At 30.0% G+C, this 25,068-nt stretch overlaps 1 protein-coding gene across 3 annotated transcripts in view; it reads right to left on the bottom strand.

The window, feature by feature from the left end:
• The window catches only part of moody (G-protein coupled receptor moody), a 170,181-nt gene that overhangs the window by 83,965 nt on the left and 61,148 nt on the right, over nt 1-25,068 (bottom strand). For 2 of the 3 annotated variants that reach the window (XM_075377939.1, XM_075377937.1), the window contains exon 2: nt 17,196-17,273. The exons of the other annotated variant lie outside the window; for it this stretch is intronic. The gene's annotated coding sequence lies outside the window, so the exon portion shown is untranslated. The remainder of the gene's footprint in view (nt 1-17,195; nt 17,274-25,068) is intronic. 3 annotated transcript variants of the gene reach the window in all.

The following is a 25,068-nucleotide window of genomic DNA, read 5'->3' as shown; positions in this document are numbered from 1 at the left end:
TTTTTTAAATTTAAATTTAAATTTTTATTAATTAACCTCTTACTGTAAAAAAAAATTACGATATGTGAGAAAAGTAATGAAATTGGTAACACTGCGAGCGATCTGGCAACGATGTGTCTACTGGTCTGTTCATCCCTTCCACATGCTCAGTACGAGTTTCAACTCCGTTCAGCCAACACATTATTTTTGACAGCGCCATCAGTGAAGCTGTGTTTTTGTTGTGTTATGATAATGGAGCATCGGAATTAAGAGCAGCGTTGTGCGATCAAGTTTTGTGTTAAACTTGGGGAATCTGCGACTTTGACTTTGGCACAAATCATTTTTGGAAGGCCGAGAACACGTTGAAGATCAACCTCGCTCAGGGAGATCTTCAACTTCAAAATCTGACAAAAACGTTGAGCGTGTGAGATCAGACCTTCGTTTAACAATAAGGATGAGTGAACAGTTAAATTTAAACACTTTCATCGTACATGAAATTTTGACAGATGATTTGGACATGCGAAATTGGTGCCGAAAAACCTCACAACGGAACAGAAGGACAATCGAATAAACGTGTGCGTTGATCTTCTTGAGAAGATTGACAATGACCAAGAATTCTTCAATCGTGTGATTATAGGTGATGAAACAAAGAGGCAAAGCGAAGAGTGGCACATTCCGTCATCTCCTCGACCGAAAAAATGTCGAATGAGCAAATCAAAGATCAAAACCATGCCGATTTGCTTTTTTGACAGTAGGGGTATTGTGCAGAAAGAATTTGTTCCTCCAGGACAAACTGTCAACCAAGTGTTTTACAAAGGTATCCTTGAAAGGCTCAGGAAAAGAGTGCGAGACTAGACTTTGCAGACAACTAGATGCTCTATCATGACAATGCCCCGTGTCACACGGCCATTTCCATCAGGAAATTTTTGACTTCAAAACGCATTCCTACGGCCTCAACCCCCCTATTCACTTGATTTGATTTTTTTCTTTTCCCGAAATTGAAACATGTCTTAAAAGGATGTCATTTTGGAACTCTGGAGAACATTCAAAAGACTTTAACCGACCTATTAAATGACTTTCCCACACACCTCGTATATACGAAATATCAGAAGTTATTAATGAAATAAAATTTTATGTAATTTTCCTTTAAAAAAAAAATGTGTTTATGTAATTTAAGAGGCGTACAAGGAAGTCGTGTGGTGTCCACATCAGATTTTTTTTATCATTTTTTTTTATCTGCTACGAGAGAATTCAGCCACAGATTGGAATTAAGTTGTTATACTATCTGTGTTAAGTTTACTTCTTTACATCAATTGTTTATTGAACTCCTTTAACAATTCTTTTTTCCTATTGTAATCTGTTTATGTTTTAAAATATTTTTTCATTATGATTATTTTTTTTGTGTTATTGGTGTCAGTATTCAGAAATAGTATATTTGAGTATTCTTCATTCTTGTGATTATTTGACACAAGCTATTTACTTACGGTTTCTATGGTAAATAAATATGAAACTGATAAATAAAATAAAGCAAGAAAAAACTATTTATAATTTGTTAATCCGATATTGTAACAAAAAAATTCGTAGAACTATTACGTTAAGTATTCAATAGACCTCTACTGTTACGTCACTACATAAAATTCCAGGTCTACTCTCATAAGCCACTCATTTTTTAAAGTTTTCTGAATTTTGTTGTTTTTTCTTCGGAAAATTTGCTTTAATTTTTAATACCTTGATATTCTATTAGAAAGGCATATTTAGAATAAAAAATATTAATCACAATAATCAGTTTTTTAAATTTACTGATTTTTTTTTGTGTGAACATTTTAGATATCAAAGTTAAAATTATTTAAAAAAACTGATATTAAAAGGTTTTAATTTCCTTGTAAACTGGTTCTTATTAAAACCTCTGTATTTTTTTGTATAGGCCTATTGCTGTGTTTTTCTTATAACAAGAATATTCTCTGATACTTTTTCAAAAAGTTTTGACTGAGAAATTGTAATCTTCCGTTTTTCTTCCTTTTTACGCATTCCCTTAAGCATTTTTGCTTCCGGCTTAGAAAATAAATATGCGTTTTAGGAAAAAATAATTTACATTCCCTTCCCATTTTCTTAATCTAAAACAGTTTGTAAACATTAAGAAAACATTATATCTAATTTAATTAAATCCAAACCACATTTAGGAATAATAAAATATTCTTTTCGCTTCTCTTTTAAAGTTCATATCTATATATTAACCGCAACCGCATAAAATATTACCATATAACAACCATTAAATTATAAATATAAAAACAAATTAAAGTCTTTGGTACTAGTGACAATTATTTAAAATTTTAAGCACATATCTGTGTACCCAAAATTAAAAGAGGCCCAAAAACTCTTATTTCCCTAATGAGTACGTTACAACGTGTTCAACTAGTGATCAATAAAATACATCCAAAAGGCTTAGTGAGACGAGAATATGTATGACGTAAATGAACTGTAGAGTATTGTACAGATTCAGGCCGATCACTCCTGAGATATGTAGATAATTGAACCCCAACCATCAAAACATACCGCTGTCTAGAATTCAAATCCGTATAAAAGCAACTAATTTTTTTTTAGGATTTGAACCTCAGAACCCTCGACTTTGAAAATCAGCTGTTAAACAGCTGATTTGCGACGGTCTAATTTACTACTAAATCAGCTCGTTGGTCGAACCAACATTAAAAAAAAAGTATGATATAAATTTTAAACAGATTATTTTTAAAAAAATTATAATTACAGGAAAATCTTCGACTTCGAAAATCAGCTGTTAAACTGATTTGCGACGGTCTAATTTACCACTAGATCAGCTCGGTGGGCCGAACCAAGATTAAAAAAAAAATTGATATAAATTTTAAACAGATTATTTAAAAAAAATTATATAATTGCAGGAAAATCCAGTTACGTGTATTATTTTTTAAAAATAATATCTATAAAAAATAATTATTTTCTGTAATATTTAATAACCAGATCTTGTACTAATAAATATTAATAAATGATTGTTATAACCTTAATACTAGTTATATAATTAAAACGAAATGTGCACAATTACCATCAAACATGATGATGAAGTACAAGCATATTCAAAAGTTAATGAATATTTAACTGGTTTTCCCGCAAATTAAATTAATTTATATATCTTCTTAACATCATACTAAGTAAAATAAAATTAAAATAGATTTAAGTCGATCTCATACCTTATTCTTAACATATTCCCTAGATAAATGTTTATTAACTAGGTGTGTTTTCCTTCAATTATACGAATATTTCCAGAAATATAAAAACACCAACAACAAAAAAAAGCGTACTTATGTGGGAAATTATTTTATTAATTTCATTATGGTACTGTTAATTATAATACAATTAATTAAAATTGTCTGGAAATTTTTTTCCCTCAAGATATAAGAATCTATATTAGTAAACAATATATACAAATTAATTATTAAAATTTAGACGTTTCTATGACTTTAATTTTTATAAAAAATCAAATGGGTAGATTAATTTCTATACAATTTTTTAACTCATTATATGTTTGAATTACTTAAATATTTTAATATTTTATTTAGCTAAACATTTTAGTGTTCAGTTACACTCAAAAACCGAAAATAGTTTTTTTTTTAAATACTAAAATTTATTTAATCAATAAAATTTAAAATGTATTAATATAAGTTAAAGAGAACTGACTGAAAAGATTGCTTTCCTTATTACATAGAATTATTTTTTGAAATAGTTTTTCAAGGATGTCTCTAAGATTATTATGCTTAGATATTCTGTAGAGGTCACACTTTTAACAAGTCTCAATAGCAAAATGGTAATATTTTATCTACAATAAAAAAATAAATTGCGGTAGGAGGTAATTACATGTAAGTAAATGATTAATTTTAAGTATTGAAGTATGAATATAGAATATAAATTTTTTAAACAATTTTATATAAGAAATTTAAAATATCTTACGTATAAAGCTGAAAGTTTGTCTTTCTGTCTATTTATTTGTATGATCTCGCATCATTCTAGTACTAAGCCAGCGATTGCTTTCAAATTTGCAGGGTACATTCGTATTATTCCAGATAATAATTTAACTAATAAAATAATTTAACTCATAAACTGAGGCCGTAGATTCCTTAAAGATATTCAGCGAAGAAAAAAAATTATTTAAAAAATTAATTTAAGAAATAAGTGCAACGTTTTCCTCGACAAAGGTTCCGGGTTCACAGTTAAGTATTTCTTTAGAGGAGGAGATGAGTGATTTGTAGCGTTTGTGAAAATGCCATGCCTCACCGGAATTCGAACCCGGGACCTCCGGGTGAAAGGCTGAGACGCTACCACTCGCGCCACGGAGGCCGGCGTGTACGTTAGTTACCATAATTACTACTATTCTGTCTTTTGCAATTTAGTTTATTTTTCAGATTTCTATACAGCATGAATAGTTTAATTGTTATTTATCAGTATATTCTCACAATCATGAGGGTAAAGGAACACTGCAGATGTTCTGGCTAGATGAGAATGGCAACCGAAGCGAGCATTGCGGGAGTGCGGGGATGTGGTTCCCTCCCGGCTAGTATATATATGTAAACATGTGGTTTTTCATATTACATATTTTCACATATACAATGGGATTTTACATTAAAAGAAGAAAGTATATCACAAACGATTGATCAATATAAATATCACAATATAAAATTACCTTAAGTGAAAAGATGCCTAATTTTTTCCATTGTTGTCCTCCTGACCCACAAAACAATGGTTAAATGCCAAAAAAAGTAAAAAGCGTATATCAAAATTTCAAAAAACTGATTTTTAACTTTATATTTTAAAAATTCGTTCTCTTTCTGAAATATCTGAAATCAAATTTGTTTTCAGATACTGAATGATAGACTGGTTTTACTCTCAGATGGATAGTATTCAAAAATATACCCCAAAACGTTTAAAAAACAAATTATTTCAACGGGTTTTCTTTTTATTTGTTTAATTTTAAAAATGTATACTGAGGCAACAATTATTTATTTTTTTTTTAAAGAAGGCGAGTTTATAATAATTTTTCTGTTAAAGACATAGCTTAAATTTCAGCCAGGATTTTCAAGAAAACCCTTTTTTTTCAGGTATTTTTGTACAATAAAAATAATTCAATAGTCAGGTATCTTTTTAATTTTTTTTTTTTTTTATGAAAACGAAAAAAGAGCATCAGCAAGATATTTAAAAATAACCCAAATTTAAAAACAAACAAGTTCTTATATTACCACAAATTTAAACTTAAATTCTATAAATTTATTTTATTTTTAAAATCAGTCCCTTTTTATCTTGTCCATAATTTTGAAGTTTAATAAAGGTCAAATGATAGAGCAAATGAAATTAAATTATAATCTTAATACTGATTGGTAAATAAAATTAGACCAACCTTAATTTTTTACAATTATAATAAAACCGTTTAAGCTTAAATACATCGATACATAAATAATATGACTATTGTAGAATTTTTCGTTAAATTTCTACCCCTTGAAACTTTTGAAATTAAAAGGGCTTGAAAAAAAATTAGGGTTGACGTTTTTTACTTGTTCATGGGAAGGTTCTCTTATTGATCTAAAGTATTATATATTGATGCAGTGAACCAATGCGTTCTTCCATTCAGTCAGGTATATAAATACATTACTTTAGAAGTCTTTTTGTGGTTGATGCAAAAGAGGGTCTCTTTCTCTGAGAGTAGTGATGTTCACCATAAAACCAATCTTTTTGATGAACTGTATTAAGGTTTTACTTTTAGTACTGAATATCGTCTCCATTTCGGTAGAAATATTATGTTAAAATGCACCGTAATATTTGGCTTAATGATGAAAACCGCATCACTCCTCATTTTCCTTGATATATCTGACATACTTGTTATTCTTAAGGATTGCTGTCACTTTTTTACTGGTGTTGACAGACACGTTGCTGACACGTGTAATCTGACACGTGTCAGATCGACTTAATTTTTTACAGTTATGACAATTAGTCATACTAATCAGTTATCGGTTTTATCAATTAAAAATAATAAAAACTTTCCCCAAAAATTATTCAAAATCTTTAGCTTTATTTTTGTTTCATTATCATTTAAAAAATTATTTTTAATAATAAATAAAAAAAAGTTATATTTTTTTTAATGGTACCGGACTTCAGACTCCCCTTTCTTTATGTTATGATTTATACTATTATTTACATTCTGTGCAGTATAGTTCCATTAAAATCCCCCTTTTTGCTGTAGCGTAAATAAAATATATTAATTAATATTTCTTTCAGTATTTTGTTAATGGTATGATAAAATAAATTATGTTAGGCAATAAATCGAAAATTTTGCGTTTTTTATAATAAAATGTTGTTTAAGTAATAGAGACAATACAGAAAAAACGTCACGCTTATCTTGTTATTTTATAAAACTACTTAAGAGGCGATAAATAAAAGACAACTATGTAAAATTGGGGAACAAAATAAGACAAAGAGAATATTCTGTTTTTAAGCTTTTCTGACGGAAATTCTGTCACTATTCATTCTTAAAGATTGAAGTTAAGTTATTCGGTGAAAACTGTACGGGTCTCCCATTCGATCACTCCCTACCCTCTACCAGTTAAAAAGGACAGAAGAGCTACACAGAACGGCAGCTGCTCTCTTCTTAAAAATACTCTTCTCTTTTCCCCTTAACACTCGTACCCCATTCATATTCCTTTCTACTCTTTTCAAAATCTTTACAATAAAGACGGTCAACCGTAGCGATATTCGTTCTACATGTAGAGAATTTCTTTTCTTCTTTATAAGAATGCTTTGCCAACTCCTTCTTTTCTTCTGTTCTTGATCTACTCATTTATACTGAAAATTCTTTTTCATGTCATCTTACCATACATTTCATCAAATACTGACCTATTATAAAAGATCGTCTTTTTTTCCCTTTTTAATATAATCTTACTGCTTTTATGATTTAAATGGGGGTAAAATTTATTACTTCTTATATAGAAACTGATGTAGACTTAAATATTAAAAAAAATCCCGCTATTTATCACTAGAGAAATTATTGACTTCTATGGATTTAACGCTGAAACATGAAATAAATATTAAAACTTCTAACTAAACCAATATAAAGAACTCCCCTTTTGGGTCAATAATTTAAAATAAATGTTTCAAAATGTGACTGTGGGATGATAAGAAAACTATAAAAATATTGATCGTACAAATAGACAGATCGGGCTTCTTTTGTATGAATCGAACTGCAGTTAGATATATAGAGTGTTAAAAGTGACGCAACCTTATGGGAAAATGAGTAAGTTACAGTGGCTGTTGAAAGTGGTCTCCATTACGCGATTCACATGATTGAGTACGACGTTGAATGCGCTTAAACACGTAACGATTGTTGAAGAATTACAGCAATATATCGTTCTATTTCGCTCTGCAATTAGGAAATGGTGTGAGGATGAGTTTTGTAAGCAGCAATCTTAAGGTATCCCTACAAGTAAAAGTGAGGTGGGGATAAATCAGGAGACTGAGGGTGCCACAACCCCTTTAAAATCACTTGTCCATGAAAATCCAAGAGATTCATATTGTTGTTGGCTGTTTGAACCGTAGTATTGTCCTGTTGAAACTATGTGTACTCTAGCTGGCCTGTAGGTATAATGTTTACAAAATGTTGCACCGTCTGTATGTAGCGCTCACTGTTCACTGTGCCATGAAAGAATGTCTTGAATATTCGCGTACGTGAATTTGTACACCAAACCCTCAATTTTTGCCCGTGCGAATGGGAATTGTGCAGCTGATTGGGATTTTCCTTACATAAAATGCGTGAATTCTGTATATTCACGTATCGATCAAGGTTGTGCCTCGTCAGATCAAAACCAATCATCGAGTTCTTTTCCATCTGGCGTTACTGATGAATAAACCACTGACAGAAACCTACACGTTTTCTAGTGTCTGCAGATACGGGACTACACATCGTATCTAACTGGCGCAGGCACGCAGACTGTTCGGTAGAGCGGTCGTGTCCGAACATGGCCATCTCCGGAATATCTATCGAGAGGACCGTACTCCACAGGTTATAAGAAAACGGCCTCATGGCGTATTAAACGAACCACCGTGAAGAGGTGGTACGAGAACAAAAAAAAGAAGACAAACCAGGCTTAGGAGTCTCTATATCGCGTAACGTATAAATGGAAACCGCGCGAAAATTTCGGCCGCGAAAGTGACCATTTTCGCAATTAAATTTTGTTAAAACTATAAAAAGCTAGACAACACCCCACAGTGTACCACGAAGAGACCACAGTTTCATTTAGTCAGCATATGCAACTCCCTCCGGAGAACGGGGCGCATTTCTCCCTCCAAATAACTAGGGCTCCGGTAGGCGCACTTCTGCTAGCCCATAGGAGCTAGTACCAAAAGGACTAGGCTCAAAAGCTTAGTCTCTCACAGTCAGAACCAGTAAATAAATTTCATGATAGTCGATACGGATAGGAACGCAAATTACCAAATCCGTCCATAAATAAAACTTAAAATTTATAACCGCCACTAAATAACCGATGAAATCCGCCCGATAATAGAAACATACGGCAGGAAGGGACATTGTCCAGGCTCTGCGATCTGTAGGGAGAAATATTGAAACTCCCGCCATTCTTGCGTTCCGTTCCGTAGTTTCTGCAGGTGAAACTACGGAATTGTTCACTCGTGAACAACACGAATTCTGTACGGATTCATCTTTAAACACTTACGCAATGCTGTGTGGGCACTACCAACGGAGAGACCAGACTGGCTAGATAGGCGTCGCACAGACTTCTTGGGATTAACAGAATATGCAGCTTGCACGTCGATCAACTTTTCTGGTGTTAGCACTTTCGATCGACCACTATTGGCTGCATTTGCCACATTCCCTACCTCTGGGAATGTGTCGTACAGCCGCTTAATGGAGGACTTGTTTGGAGCATCCACACTATAATTTTCTGTGAAGGCATTCTGGGTCTGGGCAAAACTGGCACATCTAATGTATTGGGAGACAATGAATATTCTCTACTGCATTGTGTAACCCATTTTTCCTTAATTTTCTTCAATTAGACCGGCAACAAAAGAAGGAAACTTTCTTCCATAAGGTTGCATCACTTTTTGAACACTCATTATTAAATGTACCATACATTTTACAGCTTTTCGTCTGTATGCTATCTAACTTTTATATTTTATAAATTAGGGATCTACGATTACAGATCGATATTAAAATATGTAAACGGTTTAATATTTCAAAACTGTGGGATGCTAGGAGTTATAAATAAATGCAGATCTACATAGTTACAATATTACTATTTTGTGATGTTTGAAATTTTTTTTCGGCCATTTTGGATCCACGCTACCTTGAATCATGTTTTGTAGTTAAATAGGAAGGTGTAACCGGCCTTCGTGGTTCAAGTTGTAGGGTCTCAGCCTTTCATCCAGAGGTTCCGGGTTCGAATGTAATATGAAATATAAAAGTTACTGCGGCGTGTCTTACATCGTATTATTACTGCCACGATTTTTTTTTCTTGAAACTTTGAATGTTTATAGCTCACAAACGAAATTTGTCAATAAACGGTTTTCGTCATTGTTTTTATCCTAAAATTTTACATAAAAACCAGGTATCACACTTCCATCTTCCTATTTAAAAAAAAAAAATGAATCGACAATTTAGATCCAAGATGGTGGAGAAACACACCATAAAGTAGTATAATTTCGTTGACTACGTAGATTCTCTTTTATTTCTATTTCCTATTATCCTTCAGTTTTTAAATATGAAGCCATTCCCGTACTTTATTATCACTGTGTATATTTATTATTTATACTTTATGTTTTAAATTTATAGACTTTAAATGATTTATCTGTAAAAAAAAATTGCTTAAAATCTGACGTGATTGCTTCATAAACAGTTGAAACAGACATTAAACATACTTTACACAAAACCGTGATTCATAGTAGTTGTAAGAATTAACGCGTGTATATGATTTTCATAGTGGCAAACAAACTGGATTGGCAAGTCCTACCTTCGTAGCTCATAACTCCTGAAATTGAAAATTAAAATATAAATCGCTCTATGGAAATAAAAGTTTTACTATTGTAATATATAAGTTTAAAAATATTGTAATATTATTTTTAAAAGATCTTGGAACACATCCTACCGGGAGAAAAAGCTAAGAAAAGTCTTTTATTGTTTACAATATAAAATTAAAAATAATATTAATATTAATAGTAATAATAATTTTTTTTTAGAGAACGCCATTCTCTGTTTCAAATAAAGGTAACAAGATTGTAGTTATTAGAATTATCTCACTACAAATTAGTTTACTTAACAACTTTCGTTTGCTCCCGATAACCACGAAAACTACTGAACCAATCATTACAAACCTTTAACTTTAGCTTTCTTATTACCCCGAATGTTCACGACAGTTCAAATCTTACCAATGTCACTACTTCATAAACAACAAATAAAAAAAATAACTTTAAATAAATAACCTAAAATTTCTTTTAATAAATTTAATTTCATTGTTTGTCATTGTCTATGTCAGTGATTCCCAAACTGTGCGTCGCGGCGTCCTGGGGAGCCACAGCCTCTTCACAGGGGCGCCGTGAAATATTGTAAAAGTTTCATAATTAATTGAACCAAGACATTTATGGTTATTAATTTGATGTTAACAAAATAAAAAAAAAATAATGAAGGTACACGAGTTTTATTTACTTTTATCTCTTACGTACGCGTAGTCATACTTTTACTAAGGGTAGGGCGTCATGAAAAAATTTTAATTGAAAAAGGACGCCGCAACTCCGAAAAGTTTGGGTATCACTGGTCTATGCCAACAACGAGTTCCTCAAACAGTTATTATGTGTTACTACTAAATTTAATGTAATTGTCTAATCTCGTGACGACCAGCAGGAACTAATATTCAATAAAGTAGCATTCTGTAGATTTTAAATCCTGAACTAAGTTCTATCAGAGTAAGCCATATAGGCTAGGTTAGCGAGATCACAGATAGGAAGAAGAACATCTAGGGTTACTGAATTTATGATCGTAAACAACGTGAATATACGCCAGGGCGTTCTCAAAGCTCTGATTTGAAGAGTAACGTATACGCTTGACTTAAAATCAAGTTCAACCTTTGAGAAATATGTTATAATTTGTGAATAGTGATAATTCTGAGAGCAAGAGCGCACATATTATTACAAACAATTTATTTCCAATTTTTGAAGTTCTATATGCACACAGTGCGGGCGACGACGCAACACAGTTCGTGTAAAAGATTAATTAAAAGCATAGTGCTCCAGGAAGAGGATGTTGAACATGGGGTCGATTCCATTAAAAAAAAAACAAAAACAAAAAAAAACTTTTTTTTAAACGAAGCAACGAGATTTGTTCTGGGATTATAGGTATTGAAAATGCAAATAACAAAAAAAAAAAAACAAATAGGAAAAATATTTAAAATTTGACATCTCGGAATGTGGGAACAATATTCAAGATACAGGTTAAGAAAGAGATTAATATTGAAATTATAAAAAAAATAAAGATATTTTATGTGAAATGATGAAAAAAAGGTAAAAATAAGAGAAAAACAAAGGACATGTTGGAAGGAGGATGTGGCAGAGGACTTTAAAAGTTATGGAAAGAGAGGGTGTAGGAAGTTGACACGAAGGGAAGAATAGCGAATAGTAGAAGAGACCAAGTTACACGACAGATGTATCGCCAGGATAAGTAAGAATGCGCTTTAATCTCTGGAAAAATCTACAGCAGTCACGTCCATTTCCATACATTAATTCTTCAAGGTGATTTTTCTTACTTGGAAAGGAAAAGTACAATACAATATATATATTTAGCATTGTGCTTTTCCTTTCCAAGTAAGAATAAATAAATATATATATATATATTGGTATCTTCTCAGTTTCATTATATTTTTAGAAAAGAATTCAATACTTGTTAAAATAATACCTAATTTTTAATAAAAATTTTTCAGTGAAGATGTATATATATATATATATATATATATATAGAATAACATTTTTGAAAAGAAAAAATAAATCAGTCTCGTTACTTTTCTGCCACTCTCGTATGCCAAGTCTGGTGGTGAAGTTTGTAGCGACCTTTCTTCCGTAAGTCACCGGGTTCGAGCCTGGTCAGGCTCTTTCATACTTTTTTCGTATGGTAAAAATGCCCATTCATTATCTCCATGCATAAGCTTTGAACTTAGGTGCTTGAAACTATTAAAAAATAAATAGAATAATCGTTCGGACGGTTAGGTTTTTGTGTAGTGGAAAAATTCTACTATTGTTTTCTAAAAAGTAAATGGAATAAGTTTATTGCCAACATATTATATATATTGGTGTTTATTTATGGATGAAAATTCTAGTGTGTGTGTGTGTGTGTGTGTTGATTCCAGATAATAATAATGGACTATTTTTGAAAGGGACCATATGGCCTTTTAAAATGGCTGGTCCTATAAACCGATTTAATTAAAATTAGGATGTATATACAAAATTACAATACAGTACATACTAATAATTTGACATCTTATTATTCGGAATATTATTGTAATTCAGTAATAAAATTACATAAACAACATTATAAAATTATTAAACTTTTTTTATTGTCTTACATCATCTGTAATAGTACAAGGGGTAAAAGTACAAGGTGAAAAGATAAAGATGATACGATTTCCTGATGATGTAGTAATTCTAGCTGAGAGTAAAAAGAATTTAGAAGAAACAATGAATGGCATGGATGAAGTCCTACCCAAGAACTACTGCATGAAAATAAACAAAAACAAAACGAAAGTAATGAAATGTAGTAGAAATAACAAAGATGGACCACTGAATGTGAAAATAGGTGGAGAAAAGATTATGGAGGTAGAAGAATTTTGTTATTTGGGAAGTAGAATTACTAAAGATTAGGATTACTAAAGAATTGGACGAAGCAGGAGCGATATAAAATGCCTAATAGCACAGGCGAAACGAGCCTTCAGTATGAATATATAATTTTACATCAAAAATTAATTTAAATGCCAGGAAAAGATTTTTGAAAGTATATGTTTGTAGAAGAAGAGATTAGAAGCTTTTGAAATGCGGGCTATAGGAGAATGTTAAAAATCAGATAAAGTGACAAATGAAGAGGTTTTGCGGCAAATAGATGGAGAAAGAAGTATTTGGAAAAATATAGCTAAAAGAAGAGACAGACTTATAGGCGACATCTTAAGGCATCCTGGAATAGTCGCTTTAATATTGGAGGGACAGGTAGAAGGAAAAAATTGTGTAGGCAGGCCACACGTTTGGAATATGTAAAACAAATTGTTATGGATGTAGGATGTAGGGGGTATACCGAAATGAAACGACTAGCACTAGATAGGGAATCTTGGAGAGCTGCATCAAACCAGTCAAATGATTGAAGACAAAAAAAAAAACATCTGTATAAATAAAAAAGTAATCTCCAAAAGTTCTTCACCGATTGCTTTGAAATTTTGACACAACGTTGCAGTCGAATACACGCGTTGTTTTTTTTATATACCTACTATTTATATAACTAAGATGCCACACCTGCGACAGGTAAAAACATGCTTTTTTTGAAAAACAGCGCTATCTGTTGGACCTAAAACCAACAGACGCTATACTAAATATTTTACGATTCCATTTCAATGTTTCCGATATGTGTGTCCGCTATAAACCAAAAAAAATACTGGACCGATTTACGCGCGGGGAAAAAGGGAGAAAGGGAAAAATCAAAAAAGGGAGGTAGGGAAAAATCGAAAAAGGTAAAAGGGTAGAAGGGGAAAATGGGAAAAAAGGAGAAAACAGTGTAAAGGAAAAACTGGAAAAGAAAAAATGGAAAGGGAAAAGGAAAGAAAGAGGAAGGGGAAAAAGGGAAATAAGGGAAAGAGAAATGGGAGAAGGAAAGGGGATGGAAGTGGGAAAATGGAGGGAATGGAGAAAATACCTTATTGTAAAATGAAAATTGGGAAATGGGGAAAAGAAAAGGGGGAAAATGAAAAAAGGAAAGATTAAATTTTGTGAAGTATATACATGCTTCACAATATCTAGCAATAGCAAATCATTGCCGGATCTGCTAGTTTTCTTGTGTATAAAGACGAAATTTTTCTTGTGTATAAAGACGAAATTTTTCTGTGTGTTTGTTTGTTATTTAACTACGCGAGAACCAAACGACCGAATGCTTTAAAATTTGCAGGATACATTTATGTTATCCCAGGGAAGGCTTTTAATTAAAAATGTAGCAAGATATTGCCTTTTAAATAAAAAAAAACTCTATTTTTCATAAAACTTAAGTTTCAGAATCTAAAAATAAACATTAACAAAAAGCAAGATATAATACTTTGGAAATAAGCTCATTTCATCTATTTTTTATGGAAACAATAATAGTTAACGTATATTAATAACAGATAAGAAAATTAAATAAAATAAATAGATAGTGGTTTTATAGATTTTATCTTTAAGGAAAACTTTTTTTGTAGTTGATTGGTGAAACATATTACGCAATAAATTCTAAATGTTTTATATGAGTTTGGTACAAAGAGGAAGAGTTTTATAAAGTTTGAAATTAGTGATCGTGCTTGATCCGTGATCCATTGGATTTGATTCAGTCGATTGTCTTATCCGTAAACTTTCACTCACAATCAGAAGTTTTAGATCGTAATGTTCATAAACAAAGCAAGCGTTTAATTCTGCTTCATACATTGATGCGTGTAACATGATTGTTTATCTGTGTTATATATTTTGGGCTAGTGTTTGTGTTTTCACAAATGATAGCAGTACATTAGGGGACTGTCATCTAATATAGAGATCGTGTAGTAGACGAAAATATTTAGACGGAAAAAGAGAGGGTTGCCTCAGTGTTTATGTTTGGTTTGTTATATGTTTTATGGCGGGTTTCCTTTCTGTATTGTGTTTATTTTATACTTGAAGATTATTTTGATTTACAACAGGCGATAAGCCCAATTACAATTTAGCCATTTATCTCGTCTGTTTCAAGGGGGAAAAATATAGTCTTGGGGAATTTTTTCTTTGCGTATAACTTTTTTTATATGTATCGCATACAAATATTATAACATTCATGTGTAAGAAAAATATCTCTCAATTAAATTTATTTGAAAAAAATAGTACGGAAATTAATAAAATAAAGAAAGATAAAACTCGTCTTCGCAAATGATTTTGTTACCTTGCCGTACAACCCCAAATAACAACAGACTAAATAAACATACTACAAAAAACTGCATAAAGAACAGGCCAACAAATAAATATCCTTTTGTAAAAATACAAAATATAATGAATTCCCAACTTGAAAAAAAACTCATCGAAAAAGTAAAGTACAAATACTTCAGAGAAATTGTAGAATCAAACGGCAAAGAAAAATTGTTCTAAGAAATTGAGCCAAGAAAATGGAATTAATTTAACGTCTGAAAAAAAACCATGTAAAAAAAATCCAAGGTAAAAATCCAACATGAAAAGAAAGGAGTGATACAAGGTTCTCGACTATGTCCATTGCTTTTTAATATGTATATGGAAAAAGCAATGGACATAGTCGAGAACCTTGTATCACTCCTTTCTTTTCATGTTTTCCATTCATGTTATTGTCTAATTATCTTGTAAAACCCTAAATTGTAAATTATATTTACAATTTAACTTCTTTTCTTACTTTATTTTACGGCCAAATATGGACCACATTTCACAATTTTGTTAGCCTCCTTATTCCTTTCCTATTACTTCTTTTAAATCTAAAATCATCTGATACTAGATCTTTTTTGGAGCTTATTCGTAAAAAAAAACATGCTTTTCCGAAAATATTATTTATGACATTTCAGGCATTTAAGGAATTTTTGAAGGTAATTCGTTCTAAAGTAATGTACGTTCAGAATGTTTACCGAAGATAAACAGCTTTTTAAAAGAAATTAAAAAAAATATGTTTAAGGAAAATATTTCTTCCTACAATGAGTGATAGATTTATATGTGTATAAAGCGAATGAGAGAAAATTGACTTCTAGCATACTTTCAGAATGAATGATAATAGGATTTCTAAGAAAATCTTCCCTCTTTTATGTAATATTAAAGGGTATATTTTCGTAAAGTTAAGAAAGATTTTAAAAACGTAGGAATAAAAATTCATGCTATACAAAATATGGAATTAATAAATAAAAATAAAATAATAAGAGGATTGTCTATTAAAAAAGTATTCCGTAATATTTTTTACGAAGAAGAAGCTCCAAAAAAAGAGTTAGCATCAGTTAAAAGAAGTAACAGGAAAGGAATGTGGGAGCTAACTAAACTATAAAATGTGGCCCATATTTGGCCGTAAAATAAAGTAAGAAAAGAAGTTAAATTGTAAATATAATTTACAGTTTAGACTTTTACAAGATAATTTGACAATTACGTGAATGAAAAATATGGAAAGAAAGGAGTGGATACAAGTTTCTTGATTATGTCCATTGCTTTTTAATTTCAGTATGGAAAAATCAATAATAGAATTATATGACACATTTAAGGCTGATGTAAGTTTCAGTACTAAAATTAAAATTATTAAGTTTTGTCAATGCTATTGTCCTTTAGACGTTAAATTATGTTATAGCTATTATAATTCATTTTCATGAAATTTTTAAAGCAAAATAATTAGAATTTCTCACAATTTTTAATCGTGATATACATAGCATGTTTAATAATAATCAGATGATAAAATAAATATAACTTTTATCAGAGATTGATGACATGCAACAGTTTTATTACGGAATAGAAGTTTGGTTTATTTAACTATTTCTACTTTATCATTTACTTATAGTCTAAAACAGATGTTCATATTTAACAACTAAATGCAAGCGGTATACACGATTAATTTTAAAAGCCTATTAAAATCTTGATCACAGGATATATAATTAGAAAAAAAAAATTATTTAAAGATTAATTTTTCCGTTTAGAAAAAAAATTAAAAGTACAATCATATTTTAACTTGGTAGTTTTAAAATAAATAATAAAACTCTTTGCTTAAAACTACTCTACTATATAATAGGTTATTTACTAGGATTAAGTTAGAAGGAGTGTTATAAATTTATTGACAAATGATATAAATTAATAAATTATTAATAATATAGACTTAAATTATTTAAAGTGCTACAAGTAACCAAAATTCGCTCTCGATTAACACTAAAATTAGACATTACAAAACTGTGGTTAAACCAGTAATTACTTACGCGGGCGAGACTATTTAGATGGAATGAGCAAAATAGGACTGAACCTGTGCTTAAAGTTGAACGCAGGATTCTTAGAACCTGCATTAACAAAAAATATAAACACGAAAATCAGTACAGATAATAATCTGTAAATATTGGGAGAAAGTAAAAGCTAAGAACTTAAAGGCCAAAAGATCGGCAAAAAAGACTTGAATTAATCTGACTAAAGTGGTCCTTAAGGCCACAAGCCTTAAAAGTAAAAAAAAATATAAATTTAATCTAAAAAAAAAATAAAATTACATAAAAGTAAGCATATGATGAGTTTTGTACAAGACTAAATCTCGTTCACACGTAACGAACAAGGGACGTGACTGCCTACGGGCTGCGAATCCAGAATGCTTCATAGAGTATCTGGAGATTTTCGGATACTCATACGAAAATAATATTATACTAATAATAGCAATAAAATTTGTTTTCCTTTTCTAACGAAAAAATTATTTTGTTTAGAACATACATTTTCTTTTATTAAAATATAAATTTAAAAATTAAAGATTTATTTATTTAGAAGTCAGTACTTTATGACAATAAAAAATAGTAAATTGGAAATATATTTCAGAGAAAAATCTTTTAAAAAAATGAACAAATTTGTTCGGTTAAATCCATTACTTTTTTGTTCTCCCACTGAGCGAAACAGTATATAGAGATGTCTCACGAAGAAACTAAAAAATTTCAGAAATGAAAAAAAGGAAAAAACTTTTGTGTAAACATGAGTCCGGAGACGCTTTGTTTTTAAGTTACAGCTTGCAAAAATATTTCGTCCTTATTTCTGCTCCGAAGGGTAAAATGAAACAAACTGAAATTCTTAGAATTTAAATTGATAGATAATTTTATTAGTCCATATGATTATTAAACTGAAAAATTGAATAAAGATTTCAAATCTGTATCTAGTAAATTTTAGAAAATTGTTTTAAAAAATCTGAAGTAGACACCATATGACTTCATTGTACGCCTATTACAGCTACACATTACGCCTATTACATATACACATTTTTTTTTTATTCTTATTATTGACTTATTATTTATTGAAGTCTTTCGAACAGATGTGACTTTTAAGATCCAAATAGTAACCAACGAAAATAAGTACCACTTATGATTTATCCTACCGACAATCGTTTTTATGTCCCGCCGAAACTAGTCAAAATGGATTCAGAGATGGCCAAAATTGATATTTCCGTTGAAATCTGAAAACCGAAAATTTCGCGACCACAATACTTCCTTTGGGAAAAAATTGGAAAAAACCCAATTTGACACATTGGGTTGCCATTTTAATGACATTATTGTGTCATTAAAATGGCAGGAAAACAAATAAAATCCAGAGTAAACTTTCGAAATTGTAAAAACAAAAAATCAAACAAAAATTTAACTTATAACAATGTTTTGTTAAATTATCGGGAAATGAAATAGGATTTTTGAAAACAATTTTTTTTCCTACCCAATGAGATGTATGTAAATGAGATGGATTTTTGTAAAAATCAGGCTGAACATTCCTAAAATGTATGGTTAATTGAACCCATCAAAATACACCGGTATTCACTGGCTAGTATTCAAATCCGTAAAAAAGCGACTAACGTTTACTAGAATTTGAACCTTTGACTTAAAATATCAGCTGTTAACTAGTTGGGCTAAAATTTAATTGTGGAAAAAGTTACATTTTTGTGTTTTACAAAAATAATCTTCTCAAAAATTACAAAAAATTACATCAAAATTTAAGTTCAATGAATTTTAGTATACTTAATTTTACCCTTAGAGAAGAAACAGGGAGCCGTTTTTGGCATGCTATAACAATTAGGAAACAAAGAGTTTCCCTAATCTATGTTTATAGGAATTTTTATTTATGTTCACTGCTACGGAGTAGAGTAGGTCCTGAAGTTTTAATTCTTTTTGTTTCTTCATGAGACATTTTGTATAACGTATTTATTCTGGAGAGTAAATTTGTAAAGTTGTAGATCAGTTTGTTAACTCACATTAGCTGTTAACCCGTCTTTAATATAATTGGAAACCACTTCACAATCCATTTCTTTTGTAAGATTATAGGGTTGAATACTTAATGTTGTCGGAAGTGGATAGTCTATTTTAAAGATTGTATAGTGTGTCTTATAACCAACCAAGGTTAATTAATTTGATTGTTGATGAAACTTTAAAAGAATTTAATGTACGATAAAAATAAGAAAATAAAATATATATATATATATATATATATATATATATATATATATATATATATATAAATATATATATATTTTATTTTAAAATATTATAAAATATTTAAAATATTAAAATATTTAAAATTAAAAGATTACCCTAAATAATGAAACCGTACATAGAATGAACCAAACAAACGTATAACGGAAAATAAATTAACGTAATAAATAAACTAAATCTAATATAAATTTTTATCACGTTGCTATTTTTTAAAATGATAACAATAAAACTATTTATTACATGCACAGTTACGCGTATTCATACCATTATTCACACGCACGCATGCCCGCACACAAATGAAATAAGTTATTGAACTTTGATTTGATAAATAATTTGTTTATTCAGATTAAAATGTACGTAACTTTGTTTTCTTAGTAACTGGAGTAATCATCGATTTGATTTTTCTGTATTGTTTCTATGTTAAAATTAATAAATTACAAATTCTATATTAAAGCAAATTTTTAATGAACAAAGGAGAAATATTTCATTTTGAATTTAATCCTTTGTAATTTTGATACTGTAATTACTAAATCTATTTATTATAGTGTAGAATATTTTATTTAGCATGGCCCATTGGTATACATAACATAAAAATATATAAATATAATTCCACTTACCGACTAATGTAATTAATTATTATGTTCAAGCGCTTTCGGAAGTTATTAAGTATTCACTTAATATTTTAAGTGACTTATATTTTTATTTTAATCTTCATCAGATTAATATGTGAATTAAATACTTATATACAAGTTTATCAGATGTTCCTGAAGATTGAAAAGTAATTTCCGAAAGCACTAGAACATAATATTTAATTACATTGGTTGGTAAGCGGAATTATTATATATTTTTTATTTTAGTATGCCTAGATTTTGTAGGTTTCATATCTGTTTTACGAAAAAAAATTCTCTAGATGTCTCTTCAACAGATACATTTTCAACAGATTATTTACTATAATTGTAAGATTTTTTAACAAAAATTATATGGTTTACTTAGTTTGAAAGCGTTTTTCTCATCATTGGTAACACGTAATGGTAAATTATTTGATGATGTTCATTCAAAAATTCAAGAAAATGTTTATTTTTCCATTACAGAAAGCATTGATTCACACTCGATTACATGTCATTTCTCTATCATCGTATCTTTGTCGGTTTTCTATATTCTTAAAATTTTTTTATCAAAATACAAGTTCTTTCTCTTATTTTCTTTTGAATTGTTTTTTCCATACTGGTATGCCTTTTTTTTTCTTTTTTTTTATAAAACTAAGTTCTACAGAAAAAAAAGTAAAATAAAAAAGTAGGAAAACTAAAAATAAAAATTAATATTTTATCTTTAAATTTCTTTTATTTTTTTAATATCTTTTTATTTAAATTCGTATCAAAAAGTAAAGTCTTAGCGAATGGACCGTAACTGTAAATGTAACGAAAAACGTGTAGTCTTGAACAAACTCAGGCCGAACATTCCTGAGGTATGTAGTTAATTGAATTCCCAACCACCAAATAACACCAGTAACCACGATCTAATATTCAAATCCGAATAAAGCAATTACTGTACTAGGATTTGAACCTAAAAACCCTCGAATTCAAAATAAGCTGATTTACGAAGATGAGTTTTACCAACACCCGGTGGGTGTTAATTAATTACTTGTTAATTAATTTAATAATTAATAAAAAAAAAAGCTTTTGGAAATTAGTTTTATTATTATTTTTTTTTTTAAAGCTGATTTTTTATTTCCAAATTTTGAATGATTGGAATTTTATTCACAAATTAATTCTTTCATTACATTTTTGTAATTTACGTCCAATATTAATGATAAAAACAAATAAGAGATATATAATGTAGCTTATATAATGATTTGCTCTAAATCACCTTATATCGCCAGAACTACTGTACTGATTTTGACCAAACTTCGTCAGATTACTTGATATATATATATATATATATATATCCAAGTAATAAAAGACACTGATGCCATTAATTTTTCAACTTAAAAGGTCAAGGAGGCTGTAAAGCAAGTTCACCCTCAGCATCTCGAAATATATTATATTTTTGTTAGGCACGTAACAATTAAAAAATAACACTATTTGCAAAAAAAGTTTGCTAGATCGCAAAAAACAAAATGCTGTTGAGCGGTAAAATTAGATAAATGAATAATATTTTAAGTATAAAAAAGTAATTCGGTCTTGCTGGGGTCACCCGGTTGACTCGGTACCTGGTGAGTTAAGCCTCGTGCCTACACTAGTCTGCTGATTGTTCTAAATACACAAGCAACATTTGTTCTAAATTGTGAAATTACACAAGTTTGGTTAGCGCTGACAGTCGCCGATAGTGCCGCCACACCCGCGCGAATTAAATACGGTATTTGCGTGCGCTTTAGTTAGAAAGCTACAGTTGTAAGTCTATCCCGGAGGGAACATCCTACAACTGTCTTATCAGCTTTTTTCTCTCCTATTTTTCTTCATTTTTAGGTAGATTTCTTAAGAAAGCTACCTATTGTAATGGGTACCATGATTTGTGAAAACCTGAGTGAAAGACATATCTTTGCGTTTCACATTCCCCAGACTCCTAACCCACCGTCTATATATATATATATATATATATATATACCCATCGTATACACCCACCGTATATATATATATATATATATATATATATATACAAACATTTGAACTGACGGTTTTTGAAATATATACATATATATTTCACTTTGTTGTGGACACGATAACTGCCGTAGTTTTGCGCCAATCACTTTCAAATTGATACATAAAATAAAACGACCCAAAATCTCGATCGAGTTCGTTATTGGGAAAAATGGGACCGTTATTGGGAAAAATGGGTTTGTTATTGAGAAAAATGGGGTGGAAATGGGAGGGCTTTTTTGAAAAAACAAAATATTGCTATAACTTTCTTATTAAATATCGAATTCGCTTAAAGTTATTACTATTCTTTGGATAAGGGCCTAAAACCTATCGAAGTAAATTTTTTTATATCCCCAACCATTGGCTCAGGGGTTGGAAAAAATGGGGTGTCGAAGACAAAAAAACCATACTTCCCTTAAGAGGTACAGTATTGAATCGCTTTAAAGTGGTCATTAGTCCTTTAAACATTACCTAAAACTTTTGTCTGTAACAATTTGTGATATGAACAACCCTTTTGGCAAGGGATGACCAAAATTGCTGAATTGTATGAAGATGGGGCTTGTCGTATACTAAAAATGTGAAACTTTTTTAAGTGAAATCGTTGTATTGAGTAAATTTCAAGTTTTTCTTAACTTTAAGGTGGATATATTTTTTATCTCCTATTTAGCACCGGTGAAATCTACCTCAGCCTTCCGGCGTGCCGAAAGGAATTTTTTGTAATATCAATTTCATGATTAAAAGGCTAACTACGTTGGCTAAAATCTAATTTCTGTTACTACTTTTGTAGATCAGATATCCTTAATTTTTGTTAGTTTATTCGATTTTGTAATTGAAATAAACATGAGGTTACTTTCATACCCATTTTTTCAAATAAAATGTTTCCTTGAATCAAAATTTTATTTGAATGTATTTTTGTCGAATTTCCCTTTACTCCAAATGATTTTTTAATCGAAAATCCTTAAAAACTAATAAATATACTTTTTTGTAAAACACTCTTTATATTATCGACGTGATAATAAGTTTTTACTACAAAAATCCATTAAAATAATTCAAAGTCCGTCTAAGATAACTGCTCCACGGATTAATAAATATTACTTACACGCGTAGTCAAATTATTTACCGTAGAACTTTCAAATCACCCGAAACATTTTTTTTAAATTATTAACCACATGCTTAAATAACAGTAGAAATAATGAATATTATTTAAAAATTAAAAAAAAAACTAATTATAATATTTTTTGAATGATTTATTACTAGATAAATATTAATTAAATGAGACATTAAAATAATTAATTCACTGAAATAGATAACATTTTTTTCTGAAATATTTATATTAAGTATAGTACAGTTATAATAAAAATAATAATAAATAAAATGTACAGAACTGTACTTTATTTATAGACTGTGACTATAAGATTCTTATCATTCAACATGGTTCCAGTTATAGTTTACTGTATTTTCTTGTTTGTGTGTATATGTGCGCGTTTATGCATAGCGTGATAGTCATCTATTTAGGGTACAATTAACTCAGAATTATTCTAAAAAATCAGAGAACAAAGTTGTTAAACTTTCATGGTATTGGTTATTTATTCTTATATAGTGGAAAAATAGTAATACATCAAAAAACTTTTTTAAAAATCAATTTTTAAACTTTGATTGGCTCCCTCTACCACCAATATTGTAACCGAAGTATTTTTTTGGAAGGCAGTGCTAATATGTTTAGGAAGACATAAAAAGATTCGGTTAAAAATATGCAATAAATGAATTTTTGGGAAGGGGAAAATGTAATTTTTTTTTAAATGTTAAGATAAGCAATTATGGCAGAAAGGCTCCTGGAATAGACGGAATACCTGTAGAATTACTGCCCAGTGCAGGTGAGGAAGCGATTGATAGATTATACAAACTGGTGTGTAATATTTATGAAAAAGGGGAATTTCCGTCAGAATTCAAAAAAAGTGTTTAGTCATGATACCAAAGAAAGCAGGGGCAGATAAATGTGAAGAATACAGAATAATTAGTTTAACTAGTCATGCAACAAAAATCTTAACTAGAATTCTATACAGAAGAATTGAGAGGAGAGTGGAAGAAGTGTTAGGAGAAGACCAATTTGGTTTCAGGAAAAGTATAGGGACAAGGGAAGCAATTTTAGGCCTCAGATTAATAGTAGAAGGAAGATTAAAGAAAAACAAACCAACATACTTGGCGTTTATAGAAGCAAATAAATAAACGAATTCTGTACAAAATTCAGTAAGAAATAAAAAATTCAGTTTGAATAGAATATAACCTGAAATTACTTCCATTTCTTTGTGACAAGACTGGATATTTCTATAAATAATTTTATTCATCCATAAATATGAGGGAATAAACATAAAAATTCGTACCACTAATGTGGAAAAGGGGGAAAATTGAAAAACGTGGCCCGCGTGACCGTCGAAAATCGCGAATAGCTCGGCCGGAAATCACTTTAGAAAAAAATAATAGAGGAAAAAGTAATCGCTTAGCCTATAAATTGAGACGTTATAGATCACGATTCCATAATTAGGTCACGTGCTATACGCGGAAAAGTGCAAGTAGATAATAAATAAAATAAAAAATACAATATATACTTTTTAACATTATATTTCGTACTTAAAGCGTTATAAATCTTTCATTTATTTTTTTCCTATTATTAGTATTTATATTTTTTGTTTTATATCGAATTCCGGTGAGAAGAAGTAATAGAAGAAGAATAAGTGATTATATACACCTTTTAGGTGTAGTTTGTAAATGAGACCTGGTGAGCGGCTCACAGATCCGATTCCCTGGCTCAAAGCGGTTTTTTGCAGTTTATATACAATGCCCATCTATTAATCAACCTTAGAATTGTGCTGACAGTTTTCTTTTACAACTGTCTACTTCTCTGTGTTGTTTTTCTTTTATTATTATGACGTCAATTTTATTTAAGTGTAGTAAACACGGCTGATTGTATGGTCGGAGTTTAATTAAATCTAATATCT

Source organism: Lycorma delicatula, chromosome 10, assembly GCF_047948215.1.
Source record: "Lycorma delicatula isolate Av1 chromosome 10, ASM4794821v1, whole genome shotgun sequence".
NCBI classification, from domain to species: domain Eukaryota; kingdom Metazoa; phylum Arthropoda; class Insecta; order Hemiptera; family Fulgoridae; genus Lycorma; species Lycorma delicatula.
The sequence above is the reverse complement of the archived record's forward strand: the minus strand, read 5'-3'. Positions and strand labels throughout refer to the sequence as shown.